The sequence below is a fragment of the Eriocheir sinensis genome, unplaced genomic scaffold (assembly GCF_024679095.1).
Source record: "Eriocheir sinensis breed Jianghai 21 unplaced genomic scaffold, ASM2467909v1 Scaffold511, whole genome shotgun sequence".
Classification (NCBI taxonomy): domain Eukaryota; kingdom Metazoa; phylum Arthropoda; class Malacostraca; order Decapoda; family Varunidae; genus Eriocheir; species Eriocheir sinensis.
Window position 1 is genome coordinate 312,163 of NW_026111845.1, and position 6,198 is coordinate 318,360.

Sequence of the window (6,198 nt, forward strand, 5' to 3'; positions counted from 1 at the left end):
AACCAACATTAAGCTTTCAATGCAGAAAAACAAAAACTTTGATTGACGTTTCTTAGCTGTTTAATATCGTATGCTGCCAACCACATCAATAAACCGAACATTAAGCTTTCAATGCAGAAAACAAAACAATGATAAACGTTTCTTACCTGTGAAATGTCGTATACTGAAAACCTCGATCAATATATTTACAGTACAAGCAATCGTAAAAAAAAACCATCATATACAATTAATCCCATATAATTAAAGTTAGTATATCATCGAAGTAAATGAAACAAAGGCGAATTTTGTCTTCTCTCTCAGTGACGACAGCCGGGGCATGCGTGAGGGAAGGGTGTTTAGTTTACAGCACTAGACGTGATGAAAGCTGAGTGGCAGGTGGCCGGGAGAGGATTACGGTCTGAACTGAAACAAACCGGGTCACTTTTTAACCTAGGCGCGTGTGTTCTTAAGTTAACCCACTTCCTCTTCCTCCCTCTCCCCTTTAGGCCGCCACTCGTAATATCTAATGCAGTTTCATCTTCAAAGTCGAATGTTCTCCGGAATGTAGTAGAATGTAGCCTAAAGTTGCATTCTCCCTCTACGGTACATCTGTAATAACCTTAACCATGACACTAACGTTGACCAAGCGCACATATCTGACAAGGCTTTCGTAGGAGTTTTGGGCATTTCCAGTGGTAGTTTTATAACCCTGGTGGTAGAATGACCCTTCTTCTGCACCGTGAAGGTAAAAAAACAGCCATTAGAACCCGATGAATCTCCTTTTCGGCCTTTGGAATAGCTGATATACGAGGCGGAAGCGTTTAAAAAATACAGACCTAGGAGCAGGGGCACTGGGGAGCGTTCTTCAAGCACCGTTGCCAGATTGTCGTACTCGGCCACTAAAATTTCCCGACTTCGTACCCCAAAACTGTCTTCTGGGCTCCAATAACGAAACTCATTTATAGTTATCGTTAAAAGAGTTAGATCCTGGTGTTTCCTGGCAATAGTTAGGCGTCAGAAACCGGTAAATACTATGCTCTGAGTACGATGATCTGGCAACGGTATCTTTAAGCTCTTCTGACTTGGATTTAAATGTTCTTCGAAGTACTCCCGCCACGGACCGTTAGCAAGCCTATTGATGTCACAATTAGCTCTGTTTTATCTATCTGTGAAGAAGTGGTGACCCAGATGCTAAAGAATCGCGGCCCATAACGAAGTCGAGACCCGAGGCTTAAAGATAAAAGATGATGAGGTTTACACAGATGTTAGAATCCAAAATACACAACGAATTCCTTCTCCTCCTCCTCCTCCTCCACCACCACCACCACTGACGCCAACTCCAGCCCTCCTCGAGTCCTCCCTCCCCGTCTTCCTCACGTGAACGCCAGCCCACACTCTCACTTTCCTCCCTTGCCAAACACTGCCGAGGTCACTACAGCCTCGATTCTCCTACACCCCCTACGGACAATACTGGGCCCTCCTCCTCCTCCTCCTCCTGTGGTGTCCGGGATCCCTTCCACCCTCAGGACACAATAATCCCGCGAGTGGCCTGGGTGTGTGTGCCGTGGGGGGTAAGTGGTGAGGCAGGACTCGTGGTTCAGGGGAAGGGAAGGAAAGTGGAGTTTAAGTGATTTGAGCGAGGCCTCCAATGATGGCCTAGCTGTACCTACATTACGATAAAAATCTCACACCAGGAAATAAATGTTAATGACTACTTTTTTAATGTGAATTCTCGGTAAGTTTCATTTTCGCATATATACTTTACTAAATGAAAATCAATCAGTCAGCCAATCAGTCACTTAATCCCTCTGTAATGCGAGTGTCATGCTTTCAAACAGTGTGTGTAGAATTTCCTCGTGAATTTCAATTAAAACATTCTTCTGTGGGATTCGTTTTCAGAGACTGTCAACGTATATTTGTGCGTTTCTTGTGAATAATACCGGATTATGAACCACTGCTTTGTTACTATGGCTATTTTAACAATTTTTCAACATGTCAAAGCGAAATAAATAAAAACAGTCATCAGTCGCCACAACTTGTCTGTGTCTAGTGTTACCTATTTTTGACGGTGACAGAAGGAAGTCCAAAGGCGAGAGAAAGGGGTAAAAATCTACATCCCACGTGCTAATCCTTTATAGAAAGCAGATGAACTAAGGCGTTTTAATACTCCTTTCTCGGAAATTCGAAATCGTAGTCATGATGTGCTCCAACACCTTTCCCTCTACGACTAAAAAAGGGCATAAAAAGAGCGCGTGGTGAGCAGACTGCCTCCCTACTACAAGTCCCGCGTGTGTGCCCTGCATCATTGACTACTCCTGTGATGGGACTCGGCGACCTTCAATCAACGACCAGCCAGCCCGGAGCCTCTCTAGCCACGGTATTCCCGCCTATCAGTGCCGCCTCGTGTCTGTCTCCACTTTTAATACGCGCGCGATATTATCATTATTATTATTATTATTATTATTATTATTATTATTAGTAGTAGTAGTAGTAGTAGTAGTAGACGGTTTGGGGATAAGGTTTTGCAACGTCTCCGATAAGGGTTCAGTCATCACTCGGCAGCCTCAGGAATGGAAACTTTGAACGATTTTTAATATCACAATGACTTCCTTGGGTTTCGGAGCTATATATAAGCTAGACCCGACTCTTCTACTCAATAAAGACTTCCTACAACTACAACTACAACTAATTATATAGAGGAAGCAGAGGAGGAAAAGGAGGAGGAAGAGGATGAGGAGGCGCGGTGCTGTGGTATCGAGCGGAAATATTCGTCCACCGGTATCAGGAATAGCAACGTGAGGCGATTCTTAAGCTCACACTCATCACTTCGGTGTTCAGCCTCGTACACCGAATCCCGCTTCGCTAATTATCAGGTCAACATGCCGTGAAATTCCGCGCGAAAGCTCCAAATTGGCTCCAAGTGTTTGTGAAGGTTTGTGTGTGAACTCCGGAGAGAACAGTGTGTGTGTGTGTGTGTGTGTGTTTATAGTACAGGTGGGCAGGTATGTGTATTTGTGAAGCAAGACGTACACACCCATTTTCAATCCTGTCTCTGGAGGAGGAGGAGGAGGAGGAGGAGGAGGAGGAGGAGGAGGAGGAGAAGTAGGGAAAAGAGGAAAACGAGGTGAAACCGGAAACGGAGAAGAAAATGGGAGGATGAGGATAACGAACACGGGAAGGAAGATAAGAAGAAAACGGATAAAAATTAGGAAAACGAGGTAAAGGAGGAGAAACATGAAACGGGGAAGGAAAATGAGGAGGAGGAGAGATGGAAAAATGGAATGACGGGTCTAACGAGTCTATTGGGTTATTACGAGGTTACCCGCTGTAGTGATTTCATCTGTTTGGCAGGGAAAAGTTGGAAAGTTTCGTTTAGTCGGCGCAACATGTGGTCATATGCCGGAGAGAGACAGACGGGGAAGGAATTATAGGAGAAGGGAACAGACCCCAGGAGACGGGACATAACCCCCGATTAATACCTGGTACCCATTCACTGCTGGGTGGACAAAGGCGTAGGGTATCGGAAAAGCTGCCCAAATTTTTCCACTCTGCCAGGGAATCGAGGCCGGGGTCTCTCGGTTGTGAGTCGAGTGTGCTACTGTTTGGCAGGGACTTCAGTGGCCGCAGAGCAGGTCAAAACACTTCGGTAAATCGTTCAGTTCACTGCATTTCCATATTTCCATGTTAAGGGGGGAATAATTTTCGTTGCACATCGACGTCGAACTCATTCCAGTAATTTCATTATTCTTCTTGTAATTAGGAGACCAGAACGGCAGTGCATATTTGGGGTGAGGTCTTACTATCGAGTTAAATTAAGTTAACATTACTCCCGGCGTCGTATACTCGAAGTTTCTCGCTGTGAACCCGAGCATGATGATGATGATGATGATGATAATGATGATGATGATGATGATGAGGAGGAGGAGGAGGAAGAGGGAGACGAAGAAGAAATATGAAGTAAAGGAAAAGGAGGAGAAATAGGAAACGAAGGAAAAAGAGGAGGAGGAGGAGAAGGAGGAGGGAGACGAAGATAAAATATGAAGCAAGGGATAAGGAGAAACAGGAAACGAAGGAAAAGGAGAAGGAGGAGGAGGAGGAGGAGGAGGAGGAGGAGGAGGGAGACGAAGAAGAAATATGAAGCAAGGGATAAGAAGGAGAAACAGGAAACGAAGGAAAAGGAGGAGGAGGAGGAGGAGGAGGAGGAGGAGGAGGAGGAGGATATCATGTGGAGATCCTCAAGCAGATTATTTGTTATCGCGGAGGCTGGTCAATCTTACATTCCAGGAGTCTTTCTTTTCCCAGAGTTGTTGACGTGTGGAGCTCCCGGCCTCTTGAAATACACAACGAAGAGGATGTTAGCATATCGTTATCTTCGTAAACAAAGCGCCTTAGTCATTATTTTCTACTTTTTCAGGAAATCAGAAAAAGAACTGTCACTATCTCATTTGGCTTAAGATTTAGGCAGAAAAGAAAAGGCCAATTCTAAAACACTCAAACCCTGAATGACGAAGACAACTATACAGAAATGGGCGTCACATGTTGAAAAATTGATGTAGACAAAAACCTGGAAATCACTCAAAAATGACTTAGACGATTATTTTATGAGGGTGACGATATACAAGTTGGACGTGAATTAACCTTTACAGCCGCGATAACCAACATATTCATCCATCAGTCTGTACTTCGAGGGGGGTAAGTTAGGGGAATACGGTACAGCTGCGCGTGGCTTCTATGTTCATCTCCGTCACTCTCTATTGCTCGGTTATATTACTTTAATCCTGGCTATACAAACGTCCGTATATTCAGCTATAAACCACAACACACAAACAAACGCCAATAAAAAACAAACAAACAAACAGACCAACAGGATCAGTGCGCAATAAAACAACCATCAAAACACACACAACAAAACGCCGCTCCACCTCCAACACAGCGCCTTAAACCACAACACCTTCCCCCGATAACAAACAGCAGGCGTGTACACAGACCACCAGGCTCCCTTCGACCCTCCCTGAACCTATGACCTTCGGCTTTCCCCACAGCAGCAGCAGCATCTGACGACCTCGTAGCTACTATATGCATATGGAGATGTGTGAGGGATGCATGGGGGCGGCGGAGACACAGGTGGGGGCTATGGGAAAGAGGGATGGGGGAGAGAAACGAGGTGGAGAGAAAGGTAGAGGATAGAGTAGCTGAAGGAGAGGGTAGCAGAAACAGAGTGGAGGATTGAGGAATGCTGGAGGTGATGGGGGGAAGGGAAGGGGAAGCAGGGTGGATGCAAGAATAGGTGGAAGGAAGGGGAGACATTAACAGGGTGGATGGTAGAGACGATGAAGGGAGGAGGAGGATTAACAGGGAAGAAGAAGGGGAGGTAGGTATCAGGAAATCTCTCCTCCCGAAATTGACCTCTCTTTCGGCCACCTCTTGATTCTTTTTTTAGGAGCAGCGGGTAAGAGTTTTTTTTTTTATTATTGTTTCCTTTTTTTGTGCCCTTGAATCAGTGGTGGAAGCAGAATACAGGAGAAGGGAGAGAAAGGGAGACGGGGGGAAGGGTAAGGAGAGCGTCAGCCGTGGTGGAGGCGAGGCGGGGTGGGTGGATGGGAGGCGGGGAAGCGTAGCACAGAAGCAACAGTTGTCAGCGTGTGTTCCAATCCTCCACCGAGCTGCCGCCGCGTTGCCCACTCTTACGACTGCTATCCATGCCATTGTACGTCACACTCACCCCCCCCGCTGCATACCCTCCCTCCTGCATCTTGTGACGGGGGAGGTAGCAGCTTAAGGACAATAAAACAAGAAAAAAACCCAATAAAACCTCACTATAATCGCCGCTCCTACATAAGCAAACAGGATGAGGATTTTTTTTTACAGCAAAGGAGACAGCACAAGGGCACACAAAAAAAGGAAACAATAAAAAAAAAGCCCGCTACTCGCTGCGCCTGTAAAGAATCCGAGGACGTGGCCGAAAGAGCACTCAATTACGTGATTAGAGGTGTCCTGATACCTTCCTCTTGAATGAGTTAAAGTCGTAGGCAGGAGGAAATACAGATGAAGAAAGATCGTTCCAGAGATTAGAAGAGGAGAAGTTAATGGCAATGGTGTTTTTTTTTTGGAATCGAGGCGAGGGCACTTTGTATCACCTCTCCGGGTATCAGAACGCCTCACCTCACCTTTCAGTCTCTTCTAGTCCCACTACTTCACTAAAAGCACCCTAGACCTCAA